At 38.6% G+C, this 19,678-nt stretch overlaps 1 long non-coding RNA gene across 1 annotated transcript; it reads left to right on the top strand.

The window, feature by feature from the left end:
• Positions 1 to 14,944: 14,944 nt before the first annotated feature.
• On the top strand, positions 14,945 to 16,003 carry LOC148064546 (uncharacterized). The gene is made up of 5 exons (XR_015713451.1): positions 14,945 to 15,060; positions 15,163 to 15,235; positions 15,315 to 15,399; positions 15,484 to 15,647; positions 15,717 to 16,003. It is a non-coding gene; the product is annotated as an uncharacterized LOC148064546 (long non-coding RNA).
• Positions 16,004 to 19,678: the final 3,675 nt, after the last annotated feature.

Below are 19,678 nucleotides of genomic sequence, written 5' to 3'. Positions count from 1 at the left end.
AACATTTTGAATTCAAACAATTTAACATTTTAAATTCATTCAAACATTCGAATATTTTAAATTAATTTAAACATCTTAATCTAATATTTTAAATGAATCAACAAGCACTAAATCTAATTTCTTGAATTTTCCGAACTCAAATGAAATGTTATTTTATCAAAACCCATTGATCACAAAATCCATATAATGCTGCAATGTGTTCCTTAACTAATATTAAACGCAGTTAAACATCCATTTGAACATCTCAGAAGCATTCAATCAATACACAATCAAAGTAAAGAAAACATTTCACCGACCATTGGCGTCTTTGGACTGAAGCCATTGTTGTGAACTTGGAGCGTCTTCTCTCTCTGACTGACTGACTGACTGAGACCCTCCATTACCTCACAGTTCACAGGTGCTGCTCATTAGTGACAATGACTGAAGCAGTGCTGTGTCTCAAATCGCATACTAGCTACTCAAAGTTAGTATTTATAGTATGCGAAATTAAGTGCGCCACGCACACTAAATTGGCGTACTAACATTCCCACAGAACTGAGTATGGTTCGATGGACACTAACCACCCTAAATGGCCGCCATATTAATGACGTTGACGTTGTGAACGGAAGTTACGTCACTACCAGTCAAATGGAGGCAAGAGAGCACGTTGAGAGCGACGCCCCCTCGGTCAATTTTTCAACTTTATACCGATGTAAGTTTTTCATTTCATATGTTTGCACTAGTGCTGTTGTATAGAAACGTCAGTAACGTTTGTTTATTTGTATTTTGGATGAAAACGTGAATGCTAATGTTATTTCGCTAGCTTGTGAGCGAACACTCACTAAACATACGTCATGACATGTACGTTACGTTTATTGTACTATAAGATGTGTGTTCACAGCCGAAATGCTGAAGCTAGCGTATCAGCACACAGTATATAAACAATATTGTTTTTACTGTTCTGAGTATAGATATTATTGTATTTATTTTCATTTAAAAATGTATTTATTTTTAAGGGGGCGATGAAGACACAAGGGCCCTCATTGAGTGGCGATCAATGCAGCCATCACTGGCTATGAGGAAGTGAATGAACAACATATTTGATCATGCTAACATGAATGACACCTTTCATAACTTACATGTTTGTAGACATTGATGTTACTGTAAGGAGTGTCATTGCATAGTTGTGTCAACTTGTATTTCAATCAGGGTGTTCATTAAGGCCCGGGAGCTGGGGGGGAAGGTGACCCCAGCCTACGTCAAAAAGAAGTGGGAAAACCTTAAGCAAGCATACAAGGTTGGTTTTCAAGCTAAGATGTGCTGCTGGCAAACACATTACTCCCAGAAACATTATTAGAAGTTAAATGGCTTCATATGACAATAAGGATAGAGACGTAAAAAATATCATTCCCTCTAATTCTTTCCTTCACAGAAGCTGAAGTCAACTGGGGTCAGCACAGAGGGGGGTGAAGTCACTGCCGCATCCTGGAAGTGATTTACCTCGATGGATGAGGCGATTGATGTTGAGGACGTTGAGGACGTTGTGGACGTTGAAGACGTTGTGGACGTTGTGGACGTTGTGGACGTTGTGGATGTTGAGGACGTTGTGGACGTTGTGGACGTTGTGGATGTTGTGGACGTTGAGGACGTTGTGGACGTTGAGGACGTTGTGGACGTTGAGGATGTTGTGGACGTTGAGGATGTTGTGGACCTTGAGGACGTTGAGGACGTTGTGGACGTTGTGGACGTTGTGGACGTTGGATGAGGCGATTGACGTTGTGGACGTTGAGGACGTTGTGGACGTTGAGGACGTTGTGGACGTTGAGGACGTTGTGGACGTTGAGGACGTTGTGGGCGTTGAGGACCTTGTGGATGTTGAGGACGTTGAGGACGTTGAGGACGTTGAGGACCCTGTGGACCTTGTGGACGTTGAGGACGTTGAGGACGTTGTGGACGTTGAGGACGTTGTGGACGTTGAGGAAGTTGAGGAAGTTGTGGACGTTGTGGACCTTGAGGACGTTGAGGACGTTGAGGACGTTGTGGACGTTGAGGACGTTGTGGACGTTGTGGACCTTGAGGACGTTGTGGACGTTGTGGACGTTGAGGACGTTGAGGACGTTGTGGACGTTGAGGACGTTGTGGACATTGAGGACGTTGTGGACGTTGAGGACGTTGTGGACGTTGAGGACGTTGTGGACGTTGAGGACGATGGATGAGGCGATTGACGTTGTGGACGTTGAGGACGTTGTGGACGTTGAGGACGTTGTGGACGTTGAGGACGATGGATGAGGCGATTGACGTTGTGGACGTTGAGGAAGTTGAGGAAGTTGTGGACGTTGTGGACGTTGTGGACCTTGAGGACGTTGTGGACGTTGAGGACGTTGAGGACGTTGTGGACGTTGTGGACGTTGTGGACGTTGAGGAGGTTGTGGACGTTGAGGACGTTGAGGACGTTGTGGACGTTGTGGACGTTGTGGACGTTGAGGACGTTGTGGACGTTGAGGACGATGGATGAGGCGATTGACGTTGTGGACGTTGAGGACGTTGTGGACGTTGAGGACGTTGTGGACGTTGAGGACGATGGATGAGGCGATTGACGTTGAGGACGTTGTGGACGTTGAGGACGTTGTGGACGTTGTGGACGTTGTGGATGTTGTGGACGTTGAGGACGTTGTGGACGTTGTGGACGTTGAGGACGTTGTGGATGTTGAGGACGTTGAGGACGTTGTGGACGATGGATGAGGCGATTGACTTGTGGACGTTGTGGACGTTGTGGACGTTGTGGACGTTGAGGACGTTGTGGACGTTGAGGACGATGGATGAGGCGATTGACGTTGTGGACGTTGTGGACGTTGTGGACGTTGAGGACGTTGTGGACGTTGAGGACGTTGTGGACGTTGTGGACGTTGAGGACGTTGTGGACGTTGAGGACGTTGTGTACGTTGTGGACGTTGTGGACGTTGAGGACGTTGTGGACGTTGAGGACGTTGTGGACGTTGAGGACGTTGAGGACGTTGTGGACGTTGAGGACGATGGATGAGGCGATTGACGTTGTGGACGTTGAGGACGTTGTGGACGTTGAGGACGTTGTGGACGTTGAGGACGTTGTGGACGTTGTGGACGTTGAGGACGTTGTGGACGTTGAGGACGTTGAGGACGTTGTGTACGTTGTGGACGTTGAGGACGTTGAGGACGTTGTGGACGTTGAGGACGTTGTGGACGTTGTGGACGTTGAGGACGATGGATGAGGCGATAGACGTTGTGGACGTTGAGGACGTTGAGGACGTTGTGGACGTTGAGGACGATGGATGAGGCGATTGACGTTGTGGACGTTGTGGACGTTGAGGACGATGGATGAGGCGATTGACGTTGTGGACGTTGAGGACGTTGAGGACGTTGTGGACGTTGAGGACGTTGAGGACGTTGTGGACGTTGTGGACGTTGAGGACGTTGTGGATGTTGAGGACGTTGTGGACGTTGAGGACGATGGATGAGGCGATTGACGTTGTGGACGTTGAGGACGTTGTGGACGTTGAGGACGATGGATGAGGCGATTGACGTTGAGGATGTTGTGGACGTTGAGGACGTTGAGGACGTTGTGGACGTTGTGGACGTTGTGGACGTTGTGGACGTTGTGGACGTTGTGGATGTTGTGGACGTTGAGGACGTTGTGGACGTTGTGGACGTTGAGGACGTTGTGGACGATGGATGAGGCGATTGACGTTGTGGACGTTGTGGACGTTGTGGACGTTGAGGACGTTGTGGACGTTGAGGACGTTGAGGACGTTGTGTACGTTGTGGACGTTGAGGACGTTGAGGACGTTGTGGACGTTGAGGACGTTGTGGACGTTGTGGACGTTGAGGACGATGGATGAGGCGATAGACGTTGTGGACGTTGAGGACGTTGTGGACGTTGAGGACGATGGATGAGGCGATTGACGTTGTGGACGTTGAGGACGTTGTGGACGTTGAGGACGATGGATGAGGCGATTGACGTTGTGGACGTTGAGGACGTTGTGGACGTTGAGGACGTTGAGGACGTTGTGGACGTTGAGGACGTTGAGGACGTTGAGGACGTTGTGGACGTTGAGGATGTTGAGGACGTTGAGGACGATGGATGAGGCGATTGACGTTGTGGACGTTGAGGACGTTGTGGACGTTGTGGACGTTGAGGATGTTGTGGACGTTGTGGACGTTGAGGACGTTGTGGACGTTGAGGACGTTGAGGACGATGGATGAGGCGATTGACGTTGTGGACGTTGAGGACGTTGAGGACGTTGTGGACGTTGTGGACGTTGAGGACGTTGTGGACGTTGTGGACGTTGAGGACGTTGTGGACGTTGAGGACGTTGAGGACGTTGTGGACGTTAAGGACGTTGTGGACGTTGTGGACGTTGAGGACGTTGTGGACGTTGTGGACGTTGAGGACGTTGTGGACGTTGAGGACGTTGAAAAGCTCGAATAAACCTTTAAATAAAGTATTAAATGATTGAATATTAAAAAATAAACCATTAAATAAAGTATTAAATGACTAAATATTAAAAAATAAACCTTTAAATAAAGTATTAAATGATTGAATATTAAAAAATAAACCATTAAATAAAGTATTAAATGACTAAATATTAAAAAATAAACCTTTAAATAAAGTATTAAATGATTGAATATTAAAAAATAAACCATTAAATAAAGTATTAAATGATTGAATATTAAAAAATAAACCATTAAATAAAGTATTAAATGATTGAATATTAAAAAATAAACCATTAAATAAAGTGTTAAATGATTGAATATTAAAAAAATAAACCTTTAAATAAAGTATTAAATGATTGAATTTTAAAAAATAAACCTTTAAATAAAGTATTTAATGATTTAATATTAAAAAATAAACCTTTAAATAAAGTATTAAATGATTCAATATTAAAAAATAAACCATTAACTAAAGTATTAAATGATTGAATATTAAAAAATAAACCTTTAAATAAAGTATTAAATGATTCAATATTAAAAAAAATAACCTTTATATGAATAAATTATTAAATGATTCAATATTAAAAAATAAACCTTTAATAAAAAAACTATTAAATGATTCAATATTAAAAATTAAACTTTTAATAAAAAAAGTATTAAATAATTGAATATTAAAAAATAAACCTTTAAATAAAATATTAAATGATTGAATATTAAAAAATAAACCTTTAAATAAATAAAGTATTAAATGATTCAATATTAAAAAAAATAACCTTTATATGAATAAATTATTAAACGATTCAATATTAAAAAAAAAACCTTTAATTAAAAAAAAGTATTAAATGATTGAATATTAAAAATTAAACGTTTAATAAAAAAAAGTATTAAATGATTGAATATTAAAAAAAATAACCTTTATATAAATACTGTATTAAATAATTGAATATTAAAAAATAAACCTTTGGGGCGCTGCTGAGCATAGCAATGGACTAGACAAGTTTTTTGGAGCTCCACAGAACGAATAAATAAAAGTAATTTTTTCAGGGCACTTTTTGGAAAATATTCGATTTTTACCTTTGTTAAGCCATATACCTTAAAAATGGAAACTGCGAAATGGCTGGTAAATCAAGCAAAGGTAGGCAAACAACGACTCAAGCCACGAGGCCTTCGACTTTAGCCTCGAGCTCCATTGAAGTAGCTTTCCTGAAAGAGTGTCTCGACACCCGACGCGTCACCGAGTCGCTCAAGATGGAGCTACTATCTTCGGTGCGCAAGGATTTAGCTTCTTCAAACAGAAGCTCGAGCAGTGTTGGAGAGTGAGATGGCGGTGATTCGAGCGGATATTGTTGCAGCGCGAGCGCAGCTCAAAGAATACAGGTCCACGACCTCTGAACTCTCCGCCATGAAAGCTACGTGGAGTGGACGGGGTTCGGTTCGGATTTGCTTATCCTGCGCGCTTCAGAATCACGTACAAGAACGTGTAGAAATCCTTCTACTGCTGCAGAGGCGCGAGTATGTCAACAAAAACATCAGTGGAGACACGTGACGCGTGAAGACACTCCGGTGAGACAGTGATTTAACAACATTATAGCAACTGATTCAACTTTTTCTACACGTTTAATACAAGTTAATGTTATTTTGATGTTCTCCTTTATCCTTGTTGATGCTGGTTATTTAAATACCAATCATGTGAGTCCTTCTTATTGTCATTAGATGTTTATGATAAATAATACTATAATTGAAGTGAGCCTTACTTGTATTAAGTTCTGTTGGAGCAACTTTAGCTTCCTGAGCATGTTAGTGCAGATACCTTTTACGGTAGGTTGTGCGATCTCTCCTTTTTTTTTGGAGAAGATTGTCACGTGTGTGTGTGTTGTTCTCTGTTGTTCAAGGGCATTATGTGTTGTTGTTGTTTTTGTTTGTTTTGTTTACTCCATACAGTTACTGTATACTGTATACTGTATTTACACCCATGTTAAAATATGAGTCACAACCCACTGTCTTTAGGTTCAACACCTTTTATAAGCTGGAACGTAAAAGGAGTGAACATCCTATTGAGCGTAACAAGGTTCTTACACACCTGAAGTCATTAAGTGGAGAGATAATGTTCTTACAAGAGACACACTTACGTCCAGAAGAACACTCAAAGTTAAAGAGGGGATGATAGAACATGTTTATCACTCTAATTATGGGGATAGGTCAAGAGGAGCTGCCATACTTATTAGAAAAGGAGTCTGTTTTCAACTCACCAATGTCACATCTGATAACAAGGGAAGATATGTCATAGTCGTGGGTAGATTGTCTGGAACTGAGGCGGCACTAGTTAATGTTTATGGCCCTAACTGATCCTCACTTCTTCTCTAGACTAATAGCAACTATTCCAGATCCTAACAAATATAACATCATTTTAGGAGGTGACTTTAATCTCGTACCTGAGCCAACGTTAGATCCTGCACTAAACTTCAAAATAATTTATCAAAATCAGCAAATACAGTAAATCTCATTAAACAATCTTATGCACTTACTGACCCCTGGAGGAAATTAAACCTCACTACCAAACAATATTCTTTTTTTTCACATGTCCACCAATCGTTTTTCGAGGATTGACTTTTTTCTGATAGACAACAGAATTTTGACGTGTGTAACAAAATGCCAATACCACAGTATTGTGATTTCCGATCATGCACCAGTTCAACTGGACATAGCATTTCCAGACAGTGCACCAGTCCAACTGGACAATGCATTTCCAGACAGTGCACCAGTCCAACTGGACATAGCATTTCCAGACAGTGTACCAGTCCAACTGGACATAGCATTTCCAGACAGTGTACCAGTCCAACTGGACATAGCATTTCCAGACAGTGTACCAGTCCAACTGGAAATAGCATTTCCAGACAGTGCACCAGTTCAACTGGACAAGGCATTTCCAGACAGTGCACCAGTCCAACTGGACATAGCATTTCCAGACAGTGCACCAGTTCAACTGGACATAGCATTTCCAGACAGTGCACCAGTTCAACTGGACATAGCATTTCCAGACAGTGCACCAGTTCAACTGGACATAGCATTTCCAGACAGTGCACCAGTCCAACTGGACAAGGCATTTCCAGACAGTGCACCAGTTCAACTGGACATAGCATTTCCAGACAGTGTACCAGTCCAACTGGACATAGCATTTCCAGACAGTGCACCAGTTCAACTGGACATAGCATTTCCAGACAGTGCACCAGTTCAACTGGACATAGCATTTCCAGACAGTGCACCAGTTCAACTGGACATAGCATTTCCAGACAGTGCACCAGTTCAACTGGACATAGCATTTCCATCTCTTATTGTCAAGCAAAAACTTTCAACATTTTCTCTCGGATCAAATTGATTTCTTTCTTGACATCAATATTTCTCCCGGAATGTCCTACACTTCAATCTGGGAGGCACTCAAAGCTTATCTAAGGGGACAAATTATTTGATTTTCAGCAAATGTCAAGAAAGAAAGAACTAAACGCCTCAATGAGATACAGCAGAAATGATTACAATTAGATAAAAAATGTGCATCTCAGCCTAATCCATCCTTATTCAATGAAAGACAATTATTACAAGCCGAATACAATCATTTAACCACTGTCCAAATTGAGAGACTCCTCCTGAAAACAAAACAAACCTACTATGAACACAGTGACAAAGTGGCTCGACTACTGTCACCAAATCAAACAATCGGCAGCAAATCGTATCATTTCTGAAATGAATACAGCTGAGGGTTTGACATCCGTACATCCACAAACTATTAATGACCAGAAAATGTTATAGCAACCTTTATACCTCTGAGACTTCTGCAACATCATTGGAGATTGAGGACTTTTTATAAAATATGCAAATTCCCCAAATGAATAAACAAGAACAATCTGTTATAGACTCCAGAATAACAACAGAGGAAATAACTCTAGCTATAAACTCAATGCAAAGCGTAAAAGCACCTGGTCCAGATGGATTCCCCACTGAAGTTTATAAAATGTTTTCAATAAACTTTCACCTATTTTAAGTAAATTATTTGAAGAAACACTAACTTCAAAACTACCACCAACAATGAATCAGGCGACTACCTTACCTTACCTTACCTTATCTTACCTCACCTTACCTTACCTTACCTTACCTTATCTTACCTCACCTTACCTCACCTTACCTTACCTTACCTTACCTTTTCTTACCTCACCTTACCTTACCTTACCTTACCTTACCTTATCTTACCTTACCTTACCTTACCTTAACGGCCCATAAGCCTTCTCTGCTGCGACTATAAAATTCTCACTAAAGTTCTGTCTCGTCGTCTGGAAACAGTGACCAAAATAATCCACCCTGACCAGACTGGTTTTGCTCCAGGTAGGCAATCTTTCTTTAACATGCGACGTTGACTTAATATTTTATATAATTCCCATTCCACTGAAATGCCAGAAGTTGTTATCTCACTTGACGCTGAAAAAGCATTTGATCGGTGGAGTGGGAATACTTATTTACAGTGTTGGGAAAATTTGGTTTTGGTTCGAACTTTATATCTTGGATCAAAATAATCTATTCCACACCAGTGGCTGCAGTACACACTAACTCAATAACATCAACGTATTTTAAACTTTACAGAGGAACAAGACAGGGTTGTTGTCTCACCTTTTCTTTTTGATTTAGCTATTGAGCCTCTGGCTCTGAGGAAAGAGGAGGAAATCTTTGGAGTGTTGAGGAACAAGGAAATTCATAAATGTTCACTATATGCTGATGACCTTTTGCTCTATTTGTCTAATCCAGTAGTTTCAATACCTGGAGTTATTGAAATATTAAAAATATTTGGTCACATTTCAGGTTACAAATTAAATTTTTCAAAAAGTGCTGTATTTCCAATCAATGATCTGGCAAAATCAATCGACTATAATATCTTCCCCTTTCAGTTAACAAACAAATGTACCTACTTGGGTTTAAAGATTACACATGTATACCAAGATTTCTTCCACAATCACTTCAAAACTCTGTTTGAACCAAAAATGACCTTTTAAGGTGGAGCCACTTACCAATCTCATTAGCAGGAAGGGTGAACACTATAAAGATGACTGTTCTTCCCCGTTTCCTCTATTTCTTTCAAATGATTCCATATTATTTACCCAAATCTGTTTTTAAGGAACTTGACAGTTTAATTTCTGCATTTATATGGAACCGATCGGTGCCAAGAATGAAAAAATGTTTTCTGGAAATTCCAAGGTTGGAGGGAGGACTTGGTCTTCCTAACTTTATGTTCTATTACTCGGCAGCAAATGTGTGCAAATTTGCATTTTGTGTTGGTGCATGGTGGGAAAAACGAGGTCCACTTTGGGCTAATTTGGAAATAAATAATAATAATGCCATAAGTGCTACATTACCAATAGGCCAGCACCAGATCTCAACCCTGTTGTGAAAAATTCTATAAAGATTTGGAATCAATTTCGGAAACATTTTAATTTAAAAGATTTAATTACATTCTCTCCCTTAATGAATAATCATCTTTTCCCCCCGTCCGAGATGGACACTGGTTTCCAGGTCTGGCACAGTAGTGAACTGGTATTTCTAAAAGACTTGATTCAAAATAATCATTTTCTAACATTTGAGTATCTACAACAAAAACACAATCTTCATAAAAGTAATTTCTTCAGATATCTCCAAGTCAGGAGTTTTGCCAATAAATATCTTAAATTTCCACTTGTGCAATCCAACAACACATGCAATGAGATTCTTTCCTTAAATCCACACATAAAAGGTCATATTTCCAAAATATATAGGATCATGCAAAATGTCAAACCTCTGTCATGGGACAAAACTAAGCCTGGGAACAAGATTTAAACATTAAATGATCTGCAAGTTTCTGGCAGCGTAGCTTAGAGTGTATCCATTCGTCATCTTACTGCATAAAGCAACGTCTCATACAATTTAAAGTGTTACATCGTTTGCATTATTCAAATGAGAGACTTGCTAAAATCTACCCAGACGTCAGTCCACATTGTTTAAGATGTTCTCACAGCCCAGCTACTTTGGGTCATATGTTCTGGCATTGTCCATCACTCAAAGGTTTCTGGAGTAGAATATTTGAATGTATTTCCCACATGTGTAAAAAAGTAATAACACCTTCTCCACACATCTGTATATTTGGAGTACCTCCACCTGACCTCTCTGTAAATACAGCACATGCAAACGCAAATGCATTTTCCTCATTGATGGCACGCAGACTTGTTCTTCTGCAGTGGAAGTCAGACAAGCCACCATCATTTAAGAGTTGGATTCAACAACTTCTCTCTATGTTGCAGTTAGAGAAAATAAAATACAGTCGGTCAAATTGTCTGGAGAAGTTCCATGAAACCTGGTCTCCGTTCATGCAGCATGTTAAAGAGCTGAACCTTACATAATACTTTAACAGTTTGGGTTATATTTTTATTTTTACCACCATATGTATGGAGAATTGTTTTTTCTTTTTTTTTTTGTCTGTTTGTATCAATGTATACTATTATGCATCATTGTTCCTTTTTTGAGTTGATTTGTTTTATGTGTGTGTATATATATATACAAGAATGTTTTCACCATTGTTATATTTTATTCATCTGTCTTTGTCAAGCCCTGATTGTTAAGAGGTGGGTGGGGGTCTGGATCTCTGAGACCGCGGGGTGGTTTTCTACGGGGGTGGAGGGCGGGATCTTCCTTTGTTTTTGTATTATACCTTTTATTTTACTTATTTTGTGTGTGTGTTTCAAAATGTATGTCTTAATATCTGAAAATCAATAAAAAGATGTTTAAAAAATAAAAAAAAAAAAAAAAAAATACACATGTAAAAACATTACCTAGAGATACACATGTATAAACATTACCTAGAGATACACATGTATAAACATTACTTAGAGATACACATGTATAAACATTACCTAGAGATACACATGTAAAAACATTAACTAGAGATACACATGTATAAACATTACTTAGAGATACACATGTATAAACATTACCTAGAGATACACATGTAAAAACATTACGTAGAGATACACATGTATAAACATTACGTAGAGATACACATGTATAAACATTACCTAGAGATACACATGTAAAAACATTACCTAGAGATACACATGTAAAAACATTACCTAGAGATACACATGTATAAACATTACTTAGAGATACACATGTATAAACATTACCTAGAGATACACATGTAAAAACATTACTTAGAGATACACATGTAAAAACATTACTTAGAGATACACATGTAAAAACATTAACTAGAGATACACATGTAAAAACATTACTTAGAGATACACATGTAAAAACATTAACTAGAGATACACATGTAAAACATTACCTAGAGTTACACATGTAAAAACATTACTTAGAGATACACATGTAAAACATTACCTAGAGTTACACATGTAAAAACATTAACTAGAGATACACATGTAAAACATTACCTAGAGTTACACATGTATAAACATTACCTAGAGATACACATGTAAAACATTACCTAGAGATACACATGTAAAACATTACCTAGAGATACACATGTATAAACATTACCTAGAGATACACATGTATAAACATTACCTAGAGATACACATGTAAAAACATTACCTAGAGATACACATGTATAAACATTACCTAGAGATACACATGTAAAAACATTACTTAGAGGTACACATGTAAAAACATTACTTAGAGATACACATGTATAAACATTACCTAGAGATACACATGTAAAAACATTACATAGAGATACACATGTAAAACAAGACCTAGAGATACACATGTAAAAACATTACCTAGAGATACACATGTAAAACATTACCTAGAGATACACATGTAAAACATTACCTAGAGATACACATGTATAAACATTACCTAGAGATACACATGTTAAAAACATTACCTAGAGATACACATGTAAAACAAGACCTAGAGATACACATGTAAAACATTACCTAGAGATACACATGTAAAACATTACCTAGAGATACACATGTAAAAACATGTACCTAGAGATACACATGTTAAAAACATTACCTAGAGATACACATGTAAAAACATTACCTAGAGATACACATGTAAAACATTACCTAGAGATACACATGTATAAACATTACCTAGAGATACACATGTAAAAACATTAACTAGAGATACACATGTAAAACATTACCTATAGATACACATGTAAAAACATTACCTAGAGATACACATGTATAAACCTTACCTAGAGATACACATGTATAAACATTACCTAGAGATACACATGTAAAAACATTACCTAGAGATACCAACACGTCCTCACACCCAAGGCGTCAACCGTGCTACGCCGTGCAATGTCCCCCTGGCGTCACTAAGGTAACGTTACAGGGGGGACAAAAACGTCGGTATATGCCTACCCCGGTCACCCAGTAATATACAGAGCACCCCCTGACGTCAAATTCAAACAACCCTGATTACATTTGACGCGTCGCCCACCTCTTCGTTGCCATGGTAACGTGACGTGACGTGTCGCTCTTCTCCTTTAGCTACCGTAATTCTACAACTATGAAGCGCACTTGAAATGTTTAATGTCAACAGTGCGACTCTAACCCCGATTGTGCTTTACGACCTCAAACCACTTTAAGGAGGTACAGAGTGAATATAAATCGGTAAAAATGCTTAATTTTAATTTTTTGAAGCTTGGATTGTTCACGCATCGCGGAAGTCAAGAGGCTCTCGCGGATTAATACATGCTTAAAAGGTCCTGTAAAAGTAAGTAAGTAAGTAAGTAATATTTATTTATATAGCGCTTTTCGAGACCAGGGTCACAAAGCGCTTAAACAATCAAAACAATACTCAAAAAAGTACATACTTTAAAGATCAAGATAATACTGAGAACAACACAGGAGTTCGAGAAATTCAAGGAAAAGCCTGAACAAATAGAAACGTCTTAAGATGTTTCTTAAAGGAGTCAGTAGACTCCATCAAGCGCAAAGAGAGAGAAGATCGTTCCAAAGCTTAGGAGCAACAGCCTGAAAAGATTTCTCTCCTCTGGTCCTGAGCCGTGTGCGTGGAACCATAAGTAGATTCTGATCCACAGACCTCAGAGCCCGAGCTGGGGTGTAAGGCTGGATCAGATCAGTGATGATCAAGGAGGAGCCTGACCATGAATAGATCTGAAAGTAAGAACCAGAATTTTAAGTTGATCCTGAAAGAAACTGGAAGCCAGTGAAGAGTTTTAAGGACCGGAGAGATGTGAGTTCTTCTACTTGAGCGGGTCAGAATTCTCGCTGCAGAGTTCTGAATCAACTGCAGACGAGACAACTCCTTCTTGTTAAGACATGAAAACAAACTGTTACAATAGTCCAGACGAGAAGAAACAAACGCATGGATTACAAGCTCCAGATCATGTTGTGACAACATTTTCCTAAGTTTAGAAAAGTGACTATATTGTATATTTTTAGGTGTTTCAACTCCATAATGTTGACATTGTTTTATGAATGAGTAAAATAAAGTCTGTGCTATTTCGCTTGATCCTCTTTATAATCCGGTGCGCTTTCCTATGAAAATAGAAGCTTTCATTGAGATTGCGTTTATGGACATATGTTTTCTTTTTATTTAGCTGCGATTATAAGCGTCTACGTGACGTTTGTCAACATTAATCGCGATCCTGCAGGGGTGACGTCACACATGCTAATCAACTGATCCTGCAGCGGTGACGTCACACCACAGGAATAAAATGAGATATTGTGCTTGTTTGTTTAAAAGCGCCATGAATACAATTGTAGATGTGTGCTTGTATAAAGACCGAATTAAGTTTAGTTTAAATTTAGCGTCAGCTAAAAAGTTTTCAAATTGCCGCATACGCAACTTCCGGATGATGACGTCACACTTGTTTACAAAGATCGATCGCATTTTATCCTCACGTTTGTGCATAACTTAACCAGGTGCGCGTCACTCGTCTATTGAGGTAAGATATCATTATTGCTTTAAGACTCAGAAATAATGTTTCATTGCGTGTAATGTAACTTTCTGTGGTGCGTTAACACGAGAGCTAGTTCGCTAAAACTTAGCTTTTTAAATTATAATGTAACTCACGCACGTATTTTTTTTGTTATTTTGAAGGACGAAAATATATTTATATTCCAATAAAAAGTTTTCTATATTGGTGGGTCATGGTAGGCGATTTATTTTATTAATATTCAAGATGTTGATTTCATTTATCACTTCCGCATATTAATACAGATAACATATTTATTGTATTTAAGTATATAAGTATACGTTTATTTTAACCCTTTTGGATGAGGGATTTGATCTGTTGTTGTTTTCTTTAAATGAAAGAATATATATAAAATAATAATGAAAAGTATTTTAAATTCCAGCATAAAGAGGTAAACCAGATGGAAACACAATCAAACAATGGATGAAGGAAACATGGAGAGCTTATCTCTGAATGATCACGTATACTTGCTTGTATTTATTGATTTATTATATTTAAAAGGGAGCACTAGAATGTTTTTGTTTTTGCATGGAAGTGACCTGCAAGAACTGCCCAGAACTCCAGACCTGCTTGACATGAAACATTTCTCTCTGTGGTTCCTGGCAAATGATTTCAAATGTGAAGTAAGTGAGTAATATTTGTAACATAGTGAACACAAACTTGTAAACCTACAGCACATCCCATCATGGAAATAATCTAAAATGCAATGTTATGTTCTTTTCTAGGTGAGATGGAGTGCTGCATATCAGGTGCTGGACTAACCATCGGAGGTGGAAGGGGTCAACATGTCAAAAGCAGGTGAGATGTTACATCATACACACTTTGGTCATTAAAATAGTCATGTTTGGTAATAATGATCAATACATTTCTGTGGCAGGACGCACTGACATGCTGACGCTTATGGTCAAGGTTTTCTGGCTTCTGTTGTTGGAAACACTCGGTCGTGCCTGTCAAGGTGGAAGGTACACTAGACTGAGTCTTTTTCAATAGATTTTACACTTCAAATGATCAGAATCAAACGATTTCATTAATACAATATTTTCCAGGTTCTGTTGACTTTCGGACAAAGAGGATTCGACGTTGTTATGGCAGTAAGGAGACGGCAGGAAGTGAAAGATTCTTGAGAAGGAGATGAACCACCTATGGAATTCTCTGTCAAGTCGTTGTGATTCCCTGAAAGAGTTGTCTCGCATGGCAGCGTCACAGCAAGGTAAGAGTTTATTTAGCAAGTGAAGAACAGAAGTACAGCTGATCATTCTTATTGTCTTATTCTTTTAAGATGCACCATGGGCTTGACTGGTGAGGCTTTGAAGGATCTTCAGAGCCTTTGAGGAGCAGCAGCAAGTCAGCATGACGTCACTCGAACCATGACTCGGACCAGAAACTACTACACACAAGTCTTCGATGAGGACGAGTCCATCAACGTCGTGCAGATTCACTCTGATGGTTACTCGTGACATTTGTGACGATCTGTGAACATTTGTTTGATATGAAACCTGTAATAAAGCACAATTTGACATAATTTTGAATAATGCTCGCATAGTATTCATCCCAACATGATCAATGCAGTTGTAACTTCAGAGATGCCTATAATTGATACCAATGAATGCTTAAAAAATTTAAATAAAGTTTTTATGATAACAGTTCATATCTCTTATTATGACAGGTTGATAAAAAGCATCTCATGTACAATATTCATATTGGAGTTAATAGCTTGTCCAGTGTCAAAAGTTAAAAGTTAACTACTATTGGGAATAATTACATCTATAATCACATGTAATCAATAATATGTATTGCATAAGTACAAACATAATCATACATTGGTAATCAATAACATGTACATTAATTGTGTCATGCTCATTTTCAGACCCCCAGGGGCCGCTGGGAATGAACTGGGGCCAAAAACGTGGTTTTCATGACTGTTGCTCTTTTGCTCTTATGTGACCTCTGTGACCCTCAGACATATGAAACTTGGTCTGCCTGACATCTGACACCTCTAAAATCATATGCTCGTGGAACCATAATGATAACTCCTCCCAAACCGGAAGTAGCTTCAGGAAGCACCTAGAAAAACGCCCTTGAAAACATGTGTACATATGGAACATGAAGAACCTCTAAAAGTTTCAGATCATTTAAATTAACAATGGTCGATTTATAGAGCTTCAAAGTCCAGATTTCTCCAAGTTTCCCATGATACCATGGGGCACAGGAAGTTCATAGCAACATCAAACCACCACAGTTCAACTCAGAATGGAGTCTAGAATAACATATCCAAATATCAGCTCTGAGGTCTGAGTAGAAAAAAAGTTCCCAAATCCATTCCTGGAAAATCAGGTCTCGTCATTCTGTCACACTCAGAGACCATCTTGACAGAAGAATGACAACCTCTCCCTCATTTTTGCACCAATGGACACCAGATTTCTTACATAGATACTAGGGGACCGTCAGACTCTGTAAATTAAATTTTATCTTACTAGCTTCACATGGGCCCACGTGACAGTCTCTTGAAGTTATAGAATTAACCCTTTCATGTCCAACAGGCCACAATAGCCAAAATAGGTCAATAGGTCAGAGATTTCTAAAGCTACTTAAACCAAAATTTACATGTTTGATATTTAGTTCATTGTGAACACACACACTAATTTTCAGACCTCCAGGGGCCTCGGACCAGAAACAGGAGGCAAAAAGCACATTTTTTCACAACAGTTGCTATTTTGCTCTAATTTGACCTCTGTGACCCTCAGCCATATGAAACTTGGTCTGTGTGACCTCTGACACCTGCAAAATCATATGCTGGTAGAACCATAATGATAATCCCTCCCAAACCGGAAGTAGCTTCAGGAAGCACCTAGAAAAACACCCTTGAACATATATGTGTACAAATGGAACATGAAGAACCTCTAAAAGTTTCAGATCATTTAAATTAACAATGGTCGATTTATAGAGCTTCAAAGTCCAGATTTCTCCAAGTTTCCCATGATACCATGGGGCACAGGAAGTTCATAGCAACATCAAACCACCACAGCTCAACTCAGAATGGAGTCTAGAATAACATATCCAAATATCAGCTCTGAGGTCTGGTTAGAAAAAAAGTTGCCTAAGTCCATTCCTGAAGGATCAGGGTCTGCATATTCTGTTACACTTAGAGACCATCTTGACAGAAGAATGACAACCTCTCCCTCATTTTTGGACTCATTGAACCACACTTCTCACAGGATAGTAGGAGACCATCTGAATGTGTCATATAAATATCAGCTTTACAACGGCCTTCATGCCTCTTGAAGTTAGAGAATTAACCCTTTGATGTAGTACAGGCCACTACAAACAAATGAATCATGTTGGTGTGTGTAGTTTTCTGATAGTATAACAGCAGTCCTGAGTCACCTATCAATAACATAAATATGTATATTATAAAGTTCAAACATGTACTGTGGGTCTCACAAAGCTTTTAGACGTGCCGTCTTCTATTTCATAGTTTGAGTGTAATTTACAAATAGCTCTTCAGTTGCTATTTTAAACGATGATGATTACTGATGATTTAAATCAATTTTTTACTGTTACCCAGATCACATGGAATGACAACATTATGAAAGTTATTGCAAGTGTGGTGATTTCAAGAAAGCAGTGGTTTATCTCTATTTATATCTTAAATATCTCCACTGTGTTTTGCTGCATGTTTGTTTGTTTATGTTTGTATTTTGTTTATGTACTTTGGGTGTTGATGGTTAATATTGAGTAGTGAAGGGTTAGGTATAGATGAGCTTATGCTTCATCCTTCTTAATTTGGACCTGTTGGGTAAATATTATTGTTTTGACTATAATTATTGTTTGACTAATGTCATTGGTTTTGTTTGTTTGTCTTAAGTTTACTTTCTTATGCAACATGTTTCAAATAAAGCATTAATTAATTCATGATTCATTAACATATGATGTCTGCTTTGTCTGAATATTGTTCATGTTGAACTCTATGTCGATCTCAAACACATTTTAACACTTTTAACACATTACCTGCACTGATGATGAATACTATGGGATGTTATTCAAAATGAAATCAAATTGTGCTTTATTACAGGTTTCATATCAAACAATTGTTCACAGATCGTCACAAATGTCACGAGTAACCATCAGAGTGAATCTGCATGACGTTGATGGTCTTTCCTCATCGAAGACTTGTGTGTAGTAGTTTCTGGTCCGAGTCATGGATCGAGTGACGTCATGCTGACTTGCTGCTGCTCATCAAAGGCTCTGAAGATCCTTCAAAGCCTCACCAGTCAAGCCCATGGTGCATCTTAAAAGAATAGGACAATAAGAATGAGCAGCTGTACTTCTGTTCTTCACTTGCTAAATAAACTCTTACCTTGCTGTGACGCTGCCATGCGAGACAACTCTTTCAGGGAATCACAACGACTTGACAGAGTCCAGAGGTGGTTCATCTCCTTCTCAAGAATCTTACACTTCCTGCTGTCTCCTTACTGCCATAATAACGTTGAATGCTCTTTGTCTGAAAGTCAACAGAACCTGGAAAACATTGTATTAATGAAGTCGTATAATTCTGATCATTTGAAGTGTAAAATCTATTGAAAAAGACTCTTCAGTCTAGTGTACCTTCCACCTTGACGGGCACGACCAAGTGTTTCCAACAACAGAAGCCAGAAAACCTTGACCATAAGCGTCAGCATGTCAGTGCGTCCTGCCACAGAAATGTATTGATCATTATTACCAAACATGACTATTTTAATGACCAAAGTGTGTATGATGTAACCATCTCACCTGCTTTTGACATGTTGACCCCTTCCACCTCCGATGGTTAGTCCAGCACCTGATATGCAGCACTCCATCTCACCTAGAAAAGAACATAGAATTGCATTTTAGATTATTTCCATGATGGGATGTGCTGTAGGTTTACAAGTTTGTGTTCACTATGTTACAAATATTACTCACTTACTTCACATTTGAAATCATTTGTCAGGAACCACAGAGAGAAAGGTTTCATGTCAAGCAGGTCTGGAGTTCTGGGCAGTTCTTGCAGGTCACTTCCATGCAAAAACAAAACAAAAACATACTAGTGCTCCCTTTTAAATATAATAAATCAATAAATATAAGCAAGTATACTTGATCATTCAGAGATAAGCTCTCCAAGTTTCCTTCATCCATTGTTTGATTGTGTTTCCATCTGGTTTACCTATTTATGCTGGAATTTAAAATATGTTTCATTATAATTTTATATATATTCTTTCATTT

Source organism: Callionymus lyra, chromosome 15 (genome assembly GCF_982586985.1).
Source record: "Callionymus lyra chromosome 15, fCalLyr1.hap1.1, whole genome shotgun sequence".
Classification (NCBI taxonomy): domain Eukaryota; kingdom Metazoa; phylum Chordata; class Actinopteri; order Syngnathiformes; family Callionymidae; genus Callionymus; species Callionymus lyra.
This window is presented reverse-complemented; position numbering and strand designations above follow the sequence as displayed.